Source organism: Aotus nancymaae, unplaced genomic scaffold (assembly GCF_030222135.1).
Source record: "Aotus nancymaae isolate 86718 unplaced genomic scaffold, 86718_ANA_hifiasm-v0.15.2.pri h1tg000008l, whole genome shotgun sequence".
NCBI classification, from domain to species: Eukaryota; Metazoa; Chordata; class Mammalia; order Primates; family Aotidae; genus Aotus; species Aotus nancymaae.
Genome location: NW_026988419.1, coordinates 59,500,721 through 59,523,280, shown reverse-complemented (window position 1 = coordinate 59,523,280; position 22,560 = coordinate 59,500,721). Strand labels below are relative to the sequence as shown.

Below are 22,560 nucleotides of genomic sequence, written 5' to 3'. Positions count from 1 at the left end.
TTTACATCTCTGACTTTTAGATCAATGGTTAATTTCATGAGAGGCTGGAAGTGCTGAAACACACACACATACACACATGCATACTCTTCTCTCTCTCCCTCTGGGCTTGAATGAGCCAGTTGAAGCATACTGGGACCATGAGCAAAGTTACGCGTTTTTTCCTATTGGGTGATGTCTTTCTGAGTGCATCTGTGTAAAGGACATTTAAACAGTAACAAGAATCTGAAGTACCACCTCTGAAGAAGCAAAGGAGAGGATAAGAGAAATGCTGCTTATCATTAATGGGAACTTCTCTTGGTGGGCTTTTGGACCCTTCAATCTTGTATAATCCCACTGGGAAGTCAAAGTAATGCTTACAAAGTACCATCATTTTAATGTATATTAATTGATTATCAGTTCTTTTGTAACCCATGAACTCTACCCAGAAGTCTGTGTCACTTACGTATTATAAGTATCTGTATCTTGTAGAAAGAGAAAGTACATAGCACATAAGTAATGAAATTACCTCAGAATCCATATGCTCCCAAACCATTCTGATGGCTGTAACTATTCTTTATATCATGGGATTAACTTAGAATAGGAAATGTCCAGAAGTGTACCTTTCCCCAATTTCAGGCAACTTCATAAGCATTCTTGGATTTTGTCTATAGATATCCTTAAGAGGGTACACATTTAAAACAGAAAATCAAAAGTCAGTGACCCCTCTAGCTTTGTTCCTTTAGCTAGAGCTTCTACTAAATAAAAGAAACCTACATTATTACTTATAAAATGCTAAATACAGGTCAGGACACTAATGTAGGTATTTATACCACATGATACTGCATTTATGAATAGGCTAAATGGCATAAGCCTAGTCCTATTTACTGTTAGGATGCATATTAATAACTAAAATGTAGATAGCTACTACCAGGTAAAAGCAGTACTGCTCAGGCTAACTGTGATAGACTGTATTACTTTTACACTAAATATTTGTATTCTGGCCGGGTGCAGTGGCTCATGCTTGTAATCCCAGGACTTTGGGAGGCTGAGGTGGGTGGATCATGAGGTCAGGAGTTTGAGACCAGCCTGGCCAACATGGCAAAAACCCGTCTCTACTAAAAATACAAAAATGAGCCAGGCATGGTGGCAGGCACCTGTAATCCCAGCTACTCAGGAGGCTGAGGCAGGAGAATCGCTTGAACCCAAGAGATGGAGGTTGCAGTGAGCTGAGATCGTGCCATTGCACTCCAGCCTGCGTGACAAGAGCAAGACTTCATCTCAAAATATATATATTATTTGTGTTCCTACCCGTGAACTGCCTCTCCCAACAGAAAGATTCACTTCTCCACCCTATTGAATTCAGCAATGGTCATGTAACTTTCTTTGGCCAGTGAAATGTGGGCCAAGAGGATATGTGTATTTCTAGTTAGAAACTAGAGTGTGGTTTGCCAAGTCTCTGCCATTACCCCAGGATGTCTAAATGAAAACTGCTATATCAGCCTGGGTCCTAGAGTGAAGAGGACACACAGCAGACTGCAGCTGACCCATGTCATATAGCACAAGTGAGAAAGAAACCTTTGTGGTTGTAAGCCACTAAGTTGTGGGGATTATTTCTGCATCATAATCTAATCTATCCCAACTGATACAATAACTTGAACTAAATATGTAGACTTTACTTATTCATCTGTACCTTATGAAATTGTTGTTTAGTATTAACAAACTATCTGATAGCAATGATCTCATAGGATTCGACTTATTATATAACAGAAAAATAGGCATAGACATTTCTACTCATGATTGCTTTTCCTCCCAGACCATAATTACTAAGAGAAGAGTATATTTATTACTTGCATTTTATTTTTATAAGGAACATCATAGCAGAGTTAGAGAAATTGTTGCAAAAATTTGCACATTCCTAAATCCACAGCAATACTCATCATTGATTGAATGTCCTCCATGTGTCAATTTCTAGGAATGTATTAGGTGGACAAGACAGACATGACTTACACCTTCATGGAGAGTTCATCCATTCTAGTGATGGAGTTCAACTATAAACAATAAGTGCAGACAAGGAAACAAATTGATTGTTTCAGGTCAAAATTACAGAGGAAAAGGAACTCAAGGATATGGTGGTGGGTCATGGCCTTTCTGAAGAGTTGATGGTTGAGGCCTGAAGAATGAGAAAAGTGTTCCAGGCTGAGGGGACAGCATAATGCAAACACCATTTCCACGTCCTGAAGGCAGATCAGATCTACCCAGTGCAGCTGGACTGTAGTGAGGAAGGGGATCATGATGTGAGATAAAGCTGAAGAAATAGACTATGGGCAGGTCATACAGAGCTTTGATGGTCAGGAAGGGAGTTTGCTTTTTTTTTTTTTTAAAGTCTGTGGGAAGCTATGGAAGGAAAATATGAAGAAAGAAGACATGAAGCAGTTTATTATTTTAACACTGATCACTGTCTCTGGTGGGAGTCCCATATGCCTAGTGACACAAGAAGAGACATGAAGGGACCAGTGAGGAGTCTACTACAGGTCAGATGTGATGATTATCTGGACTGGGGTTGTGGTGTGAAGAGGAAGAGAAATGGATAAAATCAAGATGTGTGCAGAAGGTCAAAACAGAACTTGCTAATGCATCGGATGTGGAAGATGAGGGAGAGGAGACCATCAGGAATGGCTTCCAGACTTCTGGCTTGGATCCTTGGGTGGATTCTGGTGCCACTTATTAAAACAGAAAATGCCAAGGGAGGATTAATGTTTCTAAGACGTGAGGGGATCAAGAGTTCAGTTCTGGACATGCTATGCATGGGATATTCTGGAAACATTTGAGTGCAGATGTCAAGTAGGAATCTCCATGTGTGTCTGAAATCCAGAGAAACAATCTGGGCTGGACATGTGAATTAGGCCATCACCAACACATCAGTGGAATTTCAGGCTTGGAGAATAAATGTAAAGGGAGAAGAAAAAAGGTTCTCTGATGCCTGAGGAACTCTGGAATTTAGAGGTTTGGGAGAAAACAAAGAGCATGAGGCTGGAGGAAAGCAAGGAGGATGTGCCTTCATAGAAGCTGAGAAGAGAGTGGTTTAAGAAAACCATGGGTTGGCCTTGTCAAATGCTGCTGAGAAGTGGAACAAGGAAAGGACAGAGAAGACCCTCTGAATCTGGCAACCTGGAGGTCTTTTGACAACCCTGACAATATGTTTCAGGAGAGTGATGGGGCCCAAAGGGGTTCTCTAGGGGGAAATACAGATAATAGGTACAGTCAAAATGTTTTTAAATTTGGCTAAGAAGAGGATAAGAGAAGAAGGGTGAGGGAGGAGAAGCCTAAATTAACTGAGTGCTTATATTAAAGAGATACTATGAAAAATCCTGTAAGTGACTGAGTTTACCTGGAAGCTAGCAGATTGTTTTCTACCATCAGCAAAAATGGAAGCTTGGGAACTAGCTAACTTGTTATCAATGTGCACAACTGCACTGTGTGGCCTCATTCGGATGATCCTTAAGGATCATCTTCTCTTCTACTTCCTTTTCCCATATTTCTGGAAGGAAACTGTTTGGGTTGCTTTAATTATTATAGCTTTTCTATCCCTGCTTTGTCTTTTTTTGTTTCTTAAGTTCTGAATGATATGCAGTCACTGAAGAATGTTCTTCCGTTTCAGAGAGAATCACTCCTCCTCTCTAACTCAAAAGTGCTGAACTAGTTGGTTTCTGTATCTGTTGATATAGATCACTTCCCTCTTAGCTTAAGGGTTATTAAATGAGGGGAACATTTCATTATAAATTTTATTTTTAAAATGTTTAATCAACAGTTTTAATTGAAAAAATTCACATGCTTTAGGTATAGACAAAGTTAAATAGCACAAAAGACTATAGAATGATTAAGTCCTCCCCAGAACCCTAGTCTTTGCTGCAGAGGAAACTGTTGCCATTACTGTCTTGTGTGCACTATTCTATATACATACAATTCTAAGGCTATCTCTTGTGTGCACTATTCTATATACATACAATTCTAAGGCTATCTCTTGTGTGCACTATTCTATATACATACAATTCTAAGGCTATCTCTTGTGTGAACTATTCTATATACATACAATTCTAAGGCTATCTCTTGTGTGAACTATTCTATATACATACAATTCTAAGGCTATCTCTTGTGTGAACTATTCTATATACATACAATTCTAAGGCTATCTCTTGTGTGAACTATTCTATATACATACAATTCTAAGGCTATCTCTCCTGCCTATAAAACAAAAATAAAAACAAAAACAAAACCCTCAAATGTGAGCATATTTGCACGCTCTGTGCCTTGCTTTTTTCATATTTCAGTATAACATGGAGGCTTCTGCATACATAAATACAGTCATGCATCGCTTAACAATGAGGATATGTTCTAAGAAATGTGCCATTAGACAAGTTTGTCCTTGCTGGAACATCCTATAGTGAACTTACACAAACACAGATGGTATAGTCTACTAGACACCTAAGCTAGATGGTATAGCCTGTTGCCCCTGGGCTACAAACCTGTAGAGCATGTTCCTGTACTCAATACTGTAGGCAATTATAACACGATGGTAAAAAGTTGTATATCTAAACATATGTAAACTTAGAAAAGATACAGTAAAAATATGGTATTATAATCTTCTGGAGCCACCATCCTATATGTGCTTCACTGTTGATCAGAACATGCTGTTATGTGGTCCATGACGATATAGCTATGCCACTCTTATTCATGGTTCCATAGGATTCCATTTTATGGATGTGCCATTATGTAACAAGTTTCTATTGATGAATATTTATGCTCTTCTTAGCATTTTAAAACCAAACCAAAAATTTTCTTGAATGATTACACAAAATCTTTGCCTAAAAACACACAAAACCTTTACCCAATATGAAGTAGACAACTGTCATCCTAAATCCCAAAGATGGTTGGATTGGGAATAACTACTGTTTTCATATTTTGTGGTAAGAAAAGGTAGCTGATGTTTGTGTAGGTCTTTCATCTATGAAATCTGGGGATATCAGCAACACTAATCTATGCCACAGAAATAATGAGAAGAGAAAAAAATAAAGTTTTAAGATGTTTAGAAAAACAATCTTTTAGACTAAAAGGAGTATTTTAAGGGCTATCGAATGGCTTACATAGCAAATGCACAGTATTTTGTATTTTCTTGGTAATACATTACTTGATTTTTTTTTCAAAATAGCAATGTTTCCTAAAGATGCTTTCTTTCACACTTTATATTACAGGGACAATGAATATTTTCAATTTCAAACAATACTAATACTTCTCTGGAGGGTGGATTTTCATTGACCTAAGTAATATATTCTGAGGGAGGTTAAAGTGCTCACAGGCCTTCCCTTAGTATCACCACTGATTTCAGGGGCAGGGAAGTTGAAAGTTTAGGAAAACGAAGTTTGACTGTGAAAGTTGGGAAGCCATTGTTTGTTGTTGCTGTTTTTCCACAAGACAGAATCTTGCTCTGTCACCCAGGCTGAAGCGCAATGGCATGATCTTGGCTCACTGCAACCTCTCCTCTGCCTCCCAGGTTCAAGCAATTCCTGCCTCAGCCTCCCAAGTAGCTGGGATTACAGGCATTCACCACCATGCCCTGCTAATTTTTTGTAATTTTAGTAGAGATGGGGTTTCACCATGTTGGCCAGGCTGGTCTTGAACTCCCAACCTCGTGATCTGCCCACCTTGGCCTCCCAAAGCGCTGACATTACAGGCATGAGCCACCGCGCCCGGTTGGAAGTCATTCTTAAAGATTTTGTCTTCTATCCCATGGGCTCTGGGGAGACACTGGAGCTTCTGACCAGGAGGATGACATATAGTAATTGGCAGTGGCACGTAGAATAATTTAGAGGAGAGGGGGAAAAAAGAGAATCAAAAAGGACATCATAATAGTCCAGCTGAGGTGATGAAAGCCTTAGTTGGAGTGGGAACAGCAGAAGCAGAGAGCAAAAAGGACCTAAGAGTGAATTTAACTTTTTTCCCTGCCCTAGCACACTTAAGACAAATCCTATTAACTAACAGTGATTCACTCTGTATTTGAAATTTTGTTGTAAGTGCAGCAGAACCCAAATTAAAAGGCTAAGCTATTAGAGTATATTGCTACAAATCATTAAACTGTATAAAAACAAGGAAGGGTAATGTTACAGAGCAGAGAGTGAAGAGGCTGCATCTGGTTCCTGCTCTCACAGCCACTGCAGTACATTGAGCTCCATAGAGACATTGCCGGGGCAAGTGAGAGCCGGATGGGCACTGGGTGACTCTGTGCCTCACTGAAGAAAAATAACTAAACATGGGCAAAGGTGATCCTAAGAAGCCAAGAGACAAAATGTCATCATATGTATTTTTTGTGCAAACTTGTCGGGAGGAACATAAGAAGCAGCACCCAGATGCTTCAGTCAACTTCTCAGAGTTTTCTAAGAAGTGCTCAGAGAGGTGGAAGACCATGCCTGCTAAAGAGAAAGGAAAATTTAAGATATGGCAAAGGCGGACGAGGCCTGCTATGAAAGAGAAATGAAAACCCATATCCCTCCTAAAGGGGAGACAAAAAGGAAATTCAAGGATCCCAGTGCACCCAAGAGGCCTCCGGCTTTTTTCCTGTTCTGTTCTGAGTATTGCCCAAAAATCAAAGGAGAACATCCTGGCCTGTCCATGGGTGATGTTGTGAAGAAACTGGGAGAGATGCGGAGTAACACTGCTGCAGATGACAAGCCCCCTTATGAAAAGAAGCCTGCGAAGCTGAAGGAAAAATATGAAAAGGATATTGCTGCATATCGAGCTAAAGGAAAGCCTGATGCAGCAAAAAAGGGAGTTGTCAAGGCTGAAAAAATGCAAGAAAGAGGAGGAAGAGGATGAGGAGGAGGAGGAAGATGAAGGTGATGATGATGAATAATTGATTCTAGCGCAGTTTTTTTTTCTTGTCTATAAAGCATTTAACCCTCCTGTACACAACTCACTCCTTTCAAAGAAAAAAATGGAAATGTAAGGTTGTGTAAGATTTGTTTTAAACTGTACAGTGTCTTTTTTTATATAGTTTACACGCTACTGAATGTGTCTTTAGACAGCCCTGTCCTGGTGGTATTTTCAATAGCCACTAACCTTGTATGGTACAGAGTGGGGGGTGTAAACTGGCCTGGAAATGTAAGCAGGTTCTTGGTGCACAGCACAAATTAGTTACATATAAGGATGGTAATTTTTCATCTTCAGTTGTCTCTGATGCAGCTTATATGAAATAATTATTGTTAATTATTAAAAAAAGTTGCAGCTGTTTTGTTGACATTCTGAATGCTTCTAAGGAAATGAATTTTTTAAAATTAATATTGTCGGTCCTTTTCATAGGTCTGAAATTTTTCTTCTTGAGGGGAAGCTAGTCTTTTGCTTTTGCTCATTTTGAATCACATGAATTATTATAGTGTTTATCCTTTCATATAGTTAGCTATACACACCCTGCATATCATAACGGGGGTAAAATTAAGTTGAGATGATTTTCATCCATTACTGGAAATCCAAAATCTTGATCAGTTAAGAAATTTCACATAGCCCACTTATATTTACAAACTGAAGAGGAATCAATCTACTCACAGCATGGGATCATTAGAACCAAACATTTTGAAAGTCTGTCTTTAAAGGACCATTAGAAAATTATGTCCTAACCTTTACATGAGGACTCTATTCTTTAACTCTCATTACCAGGTAATAGCAGTTATATTTTGCAGTTCCCATATTAAAGAAGACCTGAGATAGCAACCCCAAAAGCGTGACTTTAAAATGCAAGACTGACAAATTAAATTTTTTGTTGACATTAGTCTCAGTGAAGACCATAAAAATGCTGGCTATGTCTTTTCCCATTTATCTAAATATGAACTAAACAGGAAATGAGACTTTCCATTAAAAGTAGGATTTGTTTTTGTTTGCTTTTTTTTTTTTTTTTTGAGATGGAGTCTCGCTGTTTCACCCAGGCTGGAGGGCTGTGGCATGATCTTGGCTCACTGCAACCTCCATCCCCTGTGTTCAAGTGATTCTCCTGCCTCAGCCTCCTGAGTAGCTGGGATTACAGGTATGTGCCACCATGCCCATTTTGTATTTTTAGTAGAGACGGGGTTTCGCCAGGTTGTCCAGGCTGGTCCTGAACTCCTGACCTCAGGTGATCCACCCACCTTGGCCTCCCAAAGTGCTGGGTTTACAGGTATGAGTCACTGTGCCCAGCCATTTAAAGTATTTTTAATTAATTGGGCCAGGTTTTAAGACAAAGATGCCACATTCAAAGTAGGGTATGTTTTCCTATATTATGGTTTGCCCTTTTATAAATCCAAGTAGATAAGAGGAAAGAAGACACTTAAACTTTGCATTTCAGTATGAATTATTAAATTTAGTTGAATGATTTTCTTTACAAAACCCAAACTCATTAATTAGTCATGTTTATCTGCTTAGCAGTTTTGGGAACAATTTGGCAATTTTGTGGTTTTCGAGATTATCATTTTCTTAAAGTGCCAGTATTTTAAAATAGCATTCTTAGAATTTTACACGCTTTTGTGGTGGAGCGCTGTTTTGTTATATAATTTTGACTTGGATTCTTTCCATTTGCATTTGTTTATGTAATTTCAGGAGGAATACTGAACATCTGAGTCCTGGATAATACTAATAAACTAATAATTGCAAAGGTTTTTTTTTTTAATCAAAACAAAACGAAAAAAGGAAGGGCTTATCTTCAGAGTTGTCTATTGCTTACATCCAGTGGACCATTTTTGCATTCTTTCATTAGCAACTTCCAAGAGCCATCACTGCCATAAAAGCAAGTCAAGATCTCCAGGAAGGGAAGATAATCAACAATCATGGCTGACATATGAAGTGAATCATTTTTGCTAGATAAATCCTGGTTTAAAGATAAATATTTTAAGAATATTTGTATTAAATCTAAATATTAAAAAATTTGAAAAATGATGAAAGCAAATATGAGTGAATATATAATCACAGGGTAGAAAAGATTTCTCTAAGCATGAGGCTAAGCACTCTAAAATACTAAACTGAGTACATCAAAATGAGAAAAAATAACTCTTTTTTTTTCTTCTGAGATGGAGTTTCACTCTGTTGCCCAGGCAGTGTCCAGTGGCACAATCTTGGCTCACTGCAACCTCTGTCTCCCAGGTTCAAGCAATTCTCCTGCCTCAGCCTCCCAAGTAGCTGGGATTACAGGGGCCTGCCACCATGCCTGGCTGATTTTTATATTTTTATCAGAGACAGGTTTTCACCATGTTGGCCAGGCTACTTGTGTATTCCCGACCTCAAATGATCCACTCGCCTCAGCCTCCCAAAGTGCTGGGATTACAGGTGAAAAAACCCTTTTAACAGTAAAAACAAACAAGCGGTAACAAACAGAACTGAAACAAAATTAAAAAACAAGGAGCAAGTGGTAAAAATACTTGTAACAGCTATATTTGACAACAGGTTACTGTGCCTACTATATAAAGGTGTATATAACAAATAAAACAGATCTTTGGGAGTAGTATATTTTCTACCCAGAGCTCTCTTTGGAAAATAAAACAGATTGGATAAACCTTCTGAGATGCCTCTCCTTTGATGTAACTGCCTGGAGTATAGTCAAATGGTGCTACCAGTACTAACAGAATTCTAAGCTTTAGCTTGATGTAGTCCTTACTAGTGGGTGGTGCAGAGATAGAGAATGACTAAAAACTCAATGAGGAGTGAGGGAGAATGTCCTGTAGGGTGAAATGAATACAGGATGGGTGGAAACACTGAAGAAAATGAACAGAGAAATATGAAAGCTATTTTTCAAGCCATACAGCACTCTGAGAAGTATGTCAAAGCATCTAACACACAGGGCCCACAGTAGGTACTTCATTAAATGTGCACTGAATTTAAGCAGAAGCATGAAAGGACTTGAGGCAAAGAGGCAGGACCTATTTCTAATAATAATTGTAATAATAATTACAATAACAGTTAACTATATTATTATAGTTTACTAGATGCTAGATTCTTAACTTAGCTCTGGACATGGATAATTTCATTTAATTCCCATAACAACTCTGAAACATTTTTACTGTTACTACCATTGTACAGATTCTGAAACTGAAGCCCAGGTCCTCTTTACCCAAGTTCATAAAACTAGGAAATGGCTTATTGATACAAATTTGGGCCATGGACCTCCAGAGCCCACATCCTTACAGCTACACTCTATGCCTTACTGGCATCCCTCACCAGCAGGTAGACCACATGTGGTCTCAATGGACTCAGGTCTGTGGTCCATAGCCAGAGCATGGTTCTTAGTATAAAGGCTGCAGTTCTGAATTTCCACACAGGATAGCTGGATTCCCCAAGGGCCGTGAAGTGTCAGACTAAGCTGGAAGGCTGAGAGATTAAAAAATGAAAAGTTGCCACAAAATAAATGATCTTTTCGGCCTTCTGATCACTCTAATCCTCGTTTGCAGTGACCAAACTGCACTCTGTTTATTCAGATGGAGGTAGGTCACGGTGCCAAGCATTGTGCATTGCAGGGGAATTTGTTCATGAGGCCCTTTGATGTCTCATAAATCCCAGGAACAGCCGGCTGAAGCAGGCAGAGCTGCTTTGTGTTTATGCCTCTAAACAGAACCATTTGAGTACACAGACCAAAAGACCTGGTCCGGGAGTGCTGCGTTTTCTCCAATAGAGTGATTCATTGCTAATGTCTTCATTTTGGACACTGCAGTTGAATGTGAAACCATATGCTTTAAATTAAAAGCACACTAAGCAAATCACAAGTTTCTCAAGATGGTGCTTGAGTCTGTTTTGGCATCTGTTGGTTGCCAAAAGTCCCATATGATCCTGTAATTAAACAACAGATATTTTCTGTAAAATCAATCATTTTACCTGTCCCCAAATGCTATAATTATGATGTTTAGGTGCTACATTGAGAAATAGGTTCCTCAACTAGACCCTTTTAGAATTGTTTGTTCCCTACTCTGATATTGTCCTGATCTGTCTCTAGCCATCTTATTCCAATTCATTGTATTAAAATGTGAAGCTTTTTAGTTATGTGAGTAATAAATAGCAGAACACAGAGCCAGAAATGTTGGCAAGAGCAGCACTAATAATAGATATTATTATATCTACTTGGCCAGAAGATTCATTCACTTTGAGGTTAATACCACCATCAGTTAGGGTTCATGAATGCAGTCATCAGAAACTGAGACCATCTTTTTCTTTTTTTCCCTAACCACTAGACAAGGTGGGAATAATTGAGACCGTCTTATGCAAAAAGGGAATTCAGTGGAAGTAAGTCAGGGACTCATAGAATTAATGGGAGGGTAGAGAACGCAGCGAGGACAATAGGCAGGATTCAGGGGTACTCTGGAGGGCCGGACAATAGAAACAGGCCTAGCAGCTGTTGTCCTCCAACCTCCCAATTTCCTTGCTTGGCTGGCTGAAGAGTCTGGGAGGAGTACCAGCTCCTGGTACTCACTCTGAGATGGTGTCTCACTCTGTCACCCAAGATGGAGTGCAGTGGCACGATCTTGGCTCACTGCAACCTCTGCCTCCTGGGCCCAAGTGATTCTCTTGCCTCAGTCTCCTAAGTAGCTAGGATTATAGGCATGCCACTGTGCCCGGCTAATTTTTTTTGTATTTTAGTAGAGACGAGGTTTCACCATGTTGGTCAGGCTGCTCTCGAGGCAGGACCTCTTTTAAGGGTTTGTTCCACGGTGGCTCTGTAGTGAGAGAGAGACAACATGGAGCCTACTTCCCACCTAGACAGTGAGATTCCCCAAGGAAGACAGGGATGCTGAGAGTAAGGCAAGGTCAATGTCGGACAGCCCAGAATTCCGGCGCTACACTCCTGAAACGGAGATTCCCCAGCCCAGCCATATTTTCCTGCCTAAGCAGAAAAACGTATAGACAGAAAACCAGCTTCATGAAGATCAAGAAGAGGTGAAGATAGTACACTTAGAAGGGGCTAGGCTGCTCAGAGACGCCTTTTCTAAAGGAATCTAAGCTGATTTTCCAGGCCTGAGGCTGGTGACTCCGCCTGTTAAGAACAATGGCTTCTTTCACCTAATTCAGCTTGGAGGTTGCTTTCCATAAAATGCATCATTTGTTATCCCCTTAAAGGGCCTTCTCTAGGCCCTGGGGGAGCAGAGGGAGGTTTGTAGGGTAGTGGTGGTTGGGGGGTGGAGGATGGAAAAAGAACAGAGGAAGAGATGCCTATTTAAGTGAGTTGTTCTTCCCCCTACAAACCTTATGGGTCGAAGAATACATGTAGTCAGGATAAAGGAATTGCATGGCCAAATCAAGTCCAATTATGAATGTGTGGTAATGCGTCGGTATGTGGAACAGTTAGAAACATCGTTCTGCATGATTTACGCTGTACTCTGAGGCCCAGATGGACTCAGGTAAAAGCCAGCTCTGGTGAGGAGAAAGCAGAGGGGCTGGAAATGGTAACGGTCAACAGAGGGGCCACCTACCAGGGAAGGGGCTCCCGGGCCAGTCCTCTCCAGGGTCTCTACCTGAAGTGACAGCTTTTTGGGGGAGTTTGGGTAGCGATGCCCCTCAGAAAGGTTGTGATGGGACTTCTTGAACTATTTGCAGTATTACAACAAACCCAGCCAGAATCACAAACAGCCTAATTAGAACTTCATTTTTTTTTTCTCCTTTTGGCCAGAAATTCACTTACTCTGTGTGGTAACACTGACTGTATCATGCTCTTGGGTTAAACCCTAATGGCAACCATATAATTCATCAAGTGGAAAGTTAATTTTATTAACAAATCCTATCCTTGGGAGAAGACATACATTTCAAAAAATAGCATCCACAAGAGAGAGAACGATAAAAGGTGAAAATGTTGGAAACACATGGCTTCAGGTATTTTCACTGTAAAAGGTCCTCACTAAGATGCAACCTCATTTGGGAGAGTGGATTCCTTAAAGCACTCAGAGGCCGGGCATGGTGGCTCACACCTATAATCCTAGCGCTTTTGGAGGCCAAGGCAGGAGGACTGCTTGAGCCCAGAAGTTCAAGAGCAGCCTGGGCAACATGGCAAGACCCATCTCTACAAAAAATACGAAAATTAGCTAGTCATGGTGGTGCACGTACCCGGTCCCAGCTACTTAGGAGGCTGAAGTGGGAGGATTGCTTGAGCCTGGGGGTTCAAGGCTGCAGTGAGCCATATTCATGCCACTGTACTCCAGCCTGAGTAACAGAGTGAGACCCTGTCTCATAAAAACAAAACAAAAAGAAGTACTGGAGACATAAGGCTAATAATGGCTCCTACCTCCTAATTCAGTCTTCCTCATCTAAGGCTGCCCCAGACACTCATGTCTCCAGTGGCCACAAGATTCCCATCAATCATCTGGCCATCTTTAGTTAAGGCAGTAGTGCAAGGACTGTCATTTTTGGAACACCCCTACCTGGTGTGATTGGTATTCACTATCTTTACTCCTCACCACAACCCTGCAAAATGACGGCTACTGTTTCTATTTTACAGAAATCAAAACTCAGGTTTGGGGAGCGTAAGTAACTTACTTGCCTGAGATCCCATGGCTCATCAGTGTCAGAGCCAGATGTGATCATCAGGCTCCAGAGCCCATGTCTATTCTGTGTCCCTCTCCCGCACAGGTTCTTCCTTAGAAGCCTGGGGCACAACCCTGTCCTTAGGTCCTCTTCACACCACAAATTCAGCTGGGTCAAGAGCAGCCAATGAGGATTTAACAATTACCTTCTGTACCTGGTAGTGGCTGCCTTCAGGAGAGTAGAGAGGAAAGTGACAGTGATAAGGGTGTGTGAATGCCGGAAAAGCGCGCGTACTCACTGGGCAGATTGGAACAACCAGAGAAAAGCAAAGTAGGAAAGGCTGCAAGGAGGAGGCGGACTCAAATACAGATGGGATTGGGATTTGCACATGAAGGGTAAGTCTGAGCTTGTGGCACAGTTCACCTCAACACATCTACTACTGGGTGGGATGTTCAGGCCCTTGCCAGCCTCAGAAAATGAATTTGCAGCGCAAAGTTAGCCATCGTGTTGCTCTCTCCCTCAAAATCTATGGTAAAATTCCTACTTGCTATTAAAAAATGTGTTAGATGTCTGTTAGTTGCAAATGACAGAAACCATTGCAAATCTGTTTACCCAACACAGGAAACACTGGCTTCCTAGAAGAGCTGGCTTCAGGTATTCCAGGGACTAAAATCATGTAACCTGCATCTTCTTTCTCCTTCTGTCCCTTGTAATCCTAGAGCATCTCCTCTCCTCATCTCTTATCTCCGCTCCCCTCTCCCCAGCTTCGCCGTGCACTGACCATACTTTTTGTTTAACTTCATACTGCCTTTCTCTACCTGGCCATGGTGGCAGTGTTAGAAATGAAAGGGCAGGAGGATGGGATGTAGAGGATAAGAGATAGCCACATATAAAATCTAAGAGAGACCTAACTGGAGGCATTTGTCCTGCTCTGGACCAATTACAGTGGTCAGGGAGATAACAGATTCAGCTAGATGAGCTTGGGACACATACCCAAAGTCCTGGCCAGGGTTCAGTGTAATATGCCTGACAGCCCCATCAGAACCACGGTGTGGATATTAGGGTGTAATTTTCCAAAGGACGAAAGGTAACATGATCTAAATGGAAGAGAAGAAATGCTGGGCTGACACCACTAACAGTTGGTGACAGTGTCTTTATGAATATCAGAATGTACAGTATCAGTGAGCTCCAAGAAATAACATAGATTTTCTGGAAAAATGTTCAGATGTTTCATGATATAGGAAAATCTTACAGATGCTCCTGACTCATGACTACCAAGGTGCACATCAGAGAGAGCTGGAAACAAAACAGTGGAAAGCCAAGGCTGCATCATGTTCAAGTGCACAGAGCTCATTTAAGAGGTGCAGTCCTCTTTTAATTACTTATGATATCTCACAGCATACTATAAGTAGATCCCAGTATGTATTGTGATAATAAAAACATCTTAGGACTCACAGACCTCCCTTGGGTCTTTGTTCTCCAGCTCTTGCTAAGAGGCAGGAGAGAGCCAATGTTAGTTGATATTCAGATCTGCTTATAAGCTTGGTGATGTAGCTTTTCTGTGCTGATGTGTACAAAGGGCTACATACTTTGCAGTCAACTGACTTAGGTAAACTCTGTGAACCTAGATAAGTTATTTTGGGTTCACTGCACCTTGGTTTTCTATTTATAAAATGGAGATGGGGCTGGGCATGGTGGCTTATGCCTGTAACCCCAGCACTTTGGAAAGCCAAGGTGGGAGGATCACATGAGCCCAGGAGTTCAAGACCAGCCTGGGCAACATAGTGAGACCTTGTCTTTACAAAAAATAATTTTAAAAAAATTAGCCAAATGTGGTGGCAAGCTCCTGTAGTCCTAGTCACTTGGGATGCTGAGGTGGGAAGATCGCTGAAGTCCAGGAGTTTGAGGTTGCAGTGATTTTTGCTTGTGGCACTACACTCCAATATGGGTGACAGAGCAAGGCTGGCTCTCTCTTTCTCTCTCTCCCTGTCTCGCTATAGACAGATATATCTATCTATAGAAAGAGATGTAAACAGATTTATCTATAGATCCATGTATCTATGTATCCATCTATCTAGATATATAGTCTATCTCTTTGTCTCTCTGTCTATATATCTCTCTTTCTCACTATATATATATAGATAGATGGATATATATATAGAGAGGTGTGTGTGTGTGTGTGTGTGTGTGTGTGTGTGTGTGTGTATATATATAGAGAGAGAGAGAGAGAGAGAAGAAGTGGTAAGACTCTCCTTAGAGTTGGTGAGTAATTCATTCATTAATGTATTTCAACAATCAGAAATATTTATTGAGCATCTACCATGGCCATGTGATAGGCACCAAGGATACATCACTAAACAGAATGGACATGATCCCGGCCCTGCCCTCAGGAACCTTATGGTCAGTGAGGGAGACAGATGAAAGGAAAGGAAATTCACACAGCACCCAGGGACAGGGCCTGGTACACAGTAAGTGCTCAATAAATGTGAACTGCCTTCTTTCTCTTTGCCTGCCAATCCATTCACTCATTTTATTTTAATGTAGAAATGCTGGCAAGACTAATTTCTCTGAGCTCTGGTTTTCTTATGGGTTTATTGAGGGATTTGAGGAGGCTTTCCAATCTTTCTTCTTGCCCCCAAATTCTGCAAATCTTTGGTTCTTCTTCCTCTTCACCCAGGGTGTAGGGAATGGGTTTATTAGAGGGAAATTTTGACTTGAATCCTGTCTTTGAAGGGCAGCCTCATTAATTTTGCCAGGCTGGCCCTTTAACACCAACTTCGCCGTAAGAAGCAGCTTTTTAGGGACATTTCTACCCTGCTACACCTGAAACATCCTCAAAAAGCACCTCCATCAACAGAATGGCACATATAAGAACAATTTTAGTGATATGGTTATGGTGAGGGCTTTGGCTCAGGTAGGTCTGGTTGGAATCCCAGCACTGAGTATGGGATTTTGGGCAAATGATTTAACCTCTTCATACCTCACTTTCCACATCTGTAGGTGGGAATTTAAAAATCTACTTCAACAGGATTATTGTGGAGATTGAATAAGATAATGTGTAAGGGATGCTTGGTGTGGAGTACATGATTAATAACTGAATATACTGCCTTGAGTTGAGAAGGGACTGCATGTTTATTGCAAAACGGTTGAACTTCTGGAAGTAAAACATTTACAGCTGGTTCTAGATTTCTACTATCAAGCTTAATGTGTTTTTAATAAGTTCAATACATAATATTGGTGCATTCTGTATATCCCTTATTCTTTTGGCAGAAGTATGGGGGAAAAGACATTAAGAAAGTTAACTAGGAAATGTAGGGGCCTTGGGCCAATCACATGCTCTGGGCTTCAGTTCCTCACCCCTGAAACAAGAGGGTTGGAATAGGTCCTTTTTAATTTTAAAGTTCTATGATTGCAGGGCTGAAAATCTGTTGGGAGAATTTGCCAGAAAAGAAAAAAAAAATCTTTGTCCTGCTCTGCTGCACTCTCCCTTTCCACACTAAGCCTGCCAGCCGATGACTGTGTTAGCCACCCTTTGCTGTCCCTAACCTCTTTGTCATTAACCTCACCTATTCAAAGAAAATCTCTTTTGTCCACTGAAATGGGAAAAGTTATGGTTTACAACCCTGACATCTCTTTGATTTTAAAATTTTTGATCTCAGAGAAAGTAGTTTGAACGCATTTGGTATGATCATGAGAAATACTAGAGGGTCTGTGTACCCTTAATACAGATACCCAAGAGTTTTAGGCCTCCTGGAAATGAGATGAGCCTTTGTGAAGGTCTGAAATCGCAGGCAAATATTGATACTGTACAATCACTTAAGTCCACGGGAATCCGCTGATGCTCAAAGGAGAGCAATCAAAAACCTAAATTAATAATTATGTCAATAGATTTTCCTAAAGAAAAAAACTACCTACACCTGAGGCAATTGGAAAAAAATAAAGCTCCAAGTTGGGAGAGAGAAGTAATCAAGCAACCAAAGGCCCACTTTGAAAATGTTCACTTTTAAATGCTGAGCGCAGATCTGTTATTATGACCTTTTTCTTCTCCAGCCCATCTTAGCAGGAGTCTGTGGCCTCTGAATACTGAGACATATTCTCTCAAGGTAATTGACTCTAAGATCCCACTGCAAAGCCAAAATCGGAGACCATGAGTGTAGAGAGCATTGTGACCAACTGTTTCTCCCCGCAGCACCCTAGGGGGCCTGAGCGACAGAAGCCACTGTAAATACTATGAACCATGGTCCAGGCAATTCTAAATTTGGTGCCTAAGTGTAGCACTCCCCTCTTAGGTTTCTCTGCAGCAGACCACTTTCTCTTCTCCAATTTCAGCCAGGTTTTTCTTTTTTTTCTTTTTTTTTTTTTTTTTGAGACGGAGTTTCGCTCTTGTTACCCAGGCTGGAGTGCAATGGCGCGATCTCGGCTCACCGCGACCTCCGTCTCCTGGGTTCAGGCAATTCTCCTGCCTCAGCCTCCCGAGTAGCTGGGATTACAGGCACGCGCCACCATGCCCAGCTAATTTTTTGTATTTTCAGTGGAGACGGGGTTTCACCATGTTGACCAGGATGGTCTCGATCTCTTGACCTCGTGATCCACCCACCTCGGCCTCCCAAAGTGCTGGGATTACAGGCGTGAGCCACCGCGCCCGGCTCAGCCAGATTTTTCTCAGCTCAGTTCCATGCCCTGTCCATGGAGGAAAATACAAAGATGAAGATCTTTCAGGTAACTGAATTTTGTAGATTCAGAGAGTACTGGGGCAAAAAAAAAAAAAAAAATCAATCAATCATATATGCTATATGCTATACTACTGCTGGTAATGGGCAGGAAAATGTCTGAAAAAAGTTAGAAGAAAGCAGCCTCAGCTGGTTCGAGGAGAGGAGCATTTGGTGGGTTCCCAGTCTGGTTCCCTCATTACAGGTAGCTTAAAAAGAAATATGTTAATGTCGGGGTGTGAGGGTGGGTGGGGGTATGAGAAATTTCACTGGATGTAAAACCAAAATATGAAGGAGCATTTCCATTTCTTCCAACCACCTTAGGTGTCTACCCTTGTACTATAAGGAGAAAAGTTAAGATAGAACTTTTGAGAAAGAAACCCCTCATTCAAAAAATCTTTGTCCCTTTACTCATAGAAAACATTTACTTTCCTCTCTCTTTTGGTTCTGTGTTGAGAAAGGAACTGTAACAAGACTTTTGTCCTGGAAAGTAACTTCCCATATCACTTATATACAGGCGTATGTCACTTCATGACGGAGATAACGTTCTGAGAACTGTGTTAGGTGATTTTGTTATTGTGTAAACTTCAGAGAGTATTTACAGCAACCTAGACAGTACAGCCTACTGTATACCTAGGCTAATACTGTCTAGCCTTTGCTCCTGGGCTACAAACCTGTACATCATATTATTGTACTGAATACAATAGGCAATTACGACACGATGGTATTTGTGTATCTAAACACAGAAAAGGTACAGTTAAAATTTGATATTAAAGACCAAAACTGGTACATCTGTATAGGGAACTTGCCATCAATGAAGCCTGCAGGACCGGAGGTTGCACTGGGTGAGTGAATGGTGAGTGAATGGTGAGTGAATGTGAAGGACATTACTATACATTGCCAGAGTTTATAAACACTGTACACTTAGACTACACTAAATTTATTTAAAATTTTTTCTTTCTTCAATAGTAAATTAATCTTAGCTTACTGTAACTTTTTAACCTTATAAATATTCTAAATGTTTTGACTCATAATAACACTTAGCTCAAAACACAAAAACATTATGCAGCTGTACAAAAACATTATATTTTTATTCTATAAGCTTTTTTCTATTAAAAAAATTTTTTTTTTTAACTTTTAAAACTTTTTTTGTTAAAAACGAAGACACAAATACATCCATAGGCCTACCCAGGGTCAGGATCATCCATGTCACTGTCTTCTGTCTCCACACCTTGTCCCACTGGAAGGTCTTCGGGGCAAGAACACGTACAGATCTGTCATCTCCTGTGATAACAACGCTTTCTGAAACACCTCCTGAAGGACCTGCCTGAGGCTCTTCTTGAGGAGGTGGTGTCACTCTCTTCAGAACTCTGTCCACAGTGGTTTGCTTGGTTTGTTTCTTGTTTTCATTATAGGTTTGTTTATAAACAGATAATGCACCATGAACATTTCTCTGTCCTGACATTGACTTGGCCTCCATATGTGTAAGTTCATTCAGAAATCTATTTCTAGAATAGAGAGGTTTCGTCCATGTTGAAAATTTGCTCTGACAAGTAATTTTCCTCCATAATCAGCTTATCTAGAGTTTCCAAAAATTCTTCAGCTGCTTTCACATCAATCTGAAGCACTCACAGACTCAGCGCTCGCTTTTGCATTACGTAATGAACAACAAGTCTTGAATTGTTTACATCATCCAGAGCTAACAGTAAATTCAACACTGTAGTCAGGTCTGGCCTTTCTTTTACATTGCAAACAAACCTTTTGCCTGGGCTGTGATCATCATGGTACTGAGAAGAATGTGCTTCTGTGATTGGCCATTAATCCAGGTCATTAGAAATTTCTCCGTATGTGATATAGACCCTTCTTGAATTTTTGTGAGTCTCATTATTTTCAATAAAGCCGATCCCTTACCAGCTTCCATCACTTTGTTCTTGTTCTTCATGATCACTGCTATGGTGGAATAGGGCATGCCTGACTGGTGAGGAATAACCATCACTGACTTTCTACCTTAGTAAAGGTTCTTAATCACTTTTGTTTCGAGGTCAGTCACTCAATATGGCCTCTTACTGGCAACGTTAGTCATAAGTTTTGTACATTTAGGAGCCGTGATGAACAAAACAACATGAGATTAAATCAAACACAAGAGAAAATGATGCAATCAAGAGATGTGGTAAACACAAGATGTGAGGCTGCTGCTGGCATAACATGGCATACTGTTTTACAGCACACATTGTTTTATAAGTAGAAGGATTACACCCTAAAATAATAAAAGGTGTAGTACAATAGATACATGAGTCAGTATTATCATTATCTGAAATTATGTACTGTACATAAGTGTATGTGCTATACTTTTACACAACTGGTAGCACACATGTTTGTGTAATTTTTCTCTTATCACAAAGTGACCCTTCAGCAAAAATACTGAAATTCTTGCTTTGTTGGCATTGGGTAGACTTGGCAAGACAGAAAACCAACAAACATATTCATTCATGGAAAGAAGAAAATCCATATAAACTGAGTTCCAAAGCTTTTACTTGAGTGTTGTTTATACATGTTGTTAAATATTTGGATAATCAATTGTCAAAGTAGAAGTTCTGGAAGGATTATGTTCTAAAAAGCTGCCAAGGTATCTGATTTTGACATCAAAATTAATTTCACAAAATTTTAGACTTAGTTCAAATCAAATTTAGATTTGGCTCCCAGCCATCAGTAATTAAAATTTATGAGTACACAGCAGTATCTCTGGTGCCTGGCAAAGGCTTCAGGACCACTAAAATGAAAACTTCTACCATGTGACCTTTATTCCAGGGGGAGATCCACTTTTAAATTAAGAACTTTTCATCTCACAGAAAATGAAAAATAATGAGCCATTTCTTTGGGTCATGAATCTCTGTTGCCAAAAAAATAAAAGACATCAAAATTTTTAGTAACATACATAACAGGCACCATTTTTGCTTTTATGTAAAGTATCAATTCCACATGTAATTGCTAAATATTTTCTAAATTAAGAGCCCATGTGGTGAGCGGGTGCACACAAAAAGATAATCAGAAAAATCTCAGCATTAAAGTATAATCTCCAAGTAAAAACACATAAATCATATTGGTGAGGCCCAGGCTGCTGTGAAAATTACTGCTCTCAGCCTTTTGTTTCTGTTGAGTCTAGCGTAGGGGAACTGCAAAATGACGGGGCCTGTGAACTTTAGGTCACAAAGTAAAGGCAACCCATCCCACAAAGTCAAAGACCAAACACAAAGCAATCTAGGGATATACTTTTGGATTATAACATAGTGTTTACTAGAAGAAGATATGCATTCTAGTTTCTAGTTTTTACTCCACTGCTTAGTAAATTCACTCCCCCAAAGGTGTCAGTTTCCTAAGTGAGGACAATAAAATCTCTCCCTGAACAAACACTGTGTGACTTCTTTTTCTTTTTTTCCTTTTTTTTGAGACAGAGTCTCGCTCTATGGCCCAGGATGGAATGCAACCTCCCCTCCCCATCTCCTGCCGCAGCCTCCCAAGTAGCTGGGACTACAGGTGCCACCACTCCTGGGTAATTTTTATATTAATATTTTTAGTAGAGATGGGGTTTCACCATGTTAGCCAGGTCAGTCTTGAAATCCTGGTCTCAAGTGATCTGCCTGCCTTGGCCTCCCAAAATGTTGGAATTACAGGTGTGAGCCACCACACCCAGTCACTGTGTGATTTCTTGAGGTGATTTCCAATTCCAAGAGCTGTGACTCAATTTCCTTACTTACTGCTTGTTCAGAGCCTGTTGCTGATCAGGCCAGAACTATAGGTGTCCTGATCACTTGGACTGCTGCACTGCCCACAAATGGTACCCCCAATGCTAGCTGGTGATCTCACAAATCTCACAAGGGAGCCAGGCCAAGAGAGGACCTGTGCCCAATGTGTCCACTCCTGAAAAAACACAAAAAAGTGTGGAAAATTGAGGGTGCTTCTGAAGAGCTCCAGGCTCTACAATGCAGGCAGGAGGTGGAGGTGAGCAAACAGCACATCCACGTGGCTTTTTTTTCTGTCTGAAGCTTTCAGAGGGGAGCTGGGTATAAGAACTGATACTTTTTTCGGTCCTCCCTGACTCCATAAAATGAAGACATGCTCAAGTGACTCCTGAAGCCCTTCTTGGCTCAGGACACAAAGAATTACTATGAATACTACATTATTCACCTGGGATGCATTATTGAGGCTAGTAGAAACCTGAGGACATGTTGGAATTTATGTGTAAGACTTATTTATCAGGTTTCCTTTCTGTGCATGCCCCTAGAGCAGTAATTTTCAAACTTGGCTGCACATTAGAGTCATCTGGGGAACTTTAAAATAATCCCAATGGCCAGGCCACACC

At 40.6% G+C, this 22,560-nt stretch overlaps 1 protein-coding gene and 1 pseudogene across 3 annotated transcripts in view; one reads left to right on the top strand and one right to left on the bottom strand.

The window, feature by feature from the left end:
• MYO3B (myosin IIIB) overlaps nt 1-22,560 on the bottom strand; it is a 493,214-nt gene that overhangs the window by 33,905 nt on the left and 436,749 nt on the right. The gene's annotated exons all lie outside the window — the stretch shown is intronic.
• LOC105728243 (high mobility group protein B1-like) lies at nt 6,284-7,130 on the top strand (annotated as a pseudogene).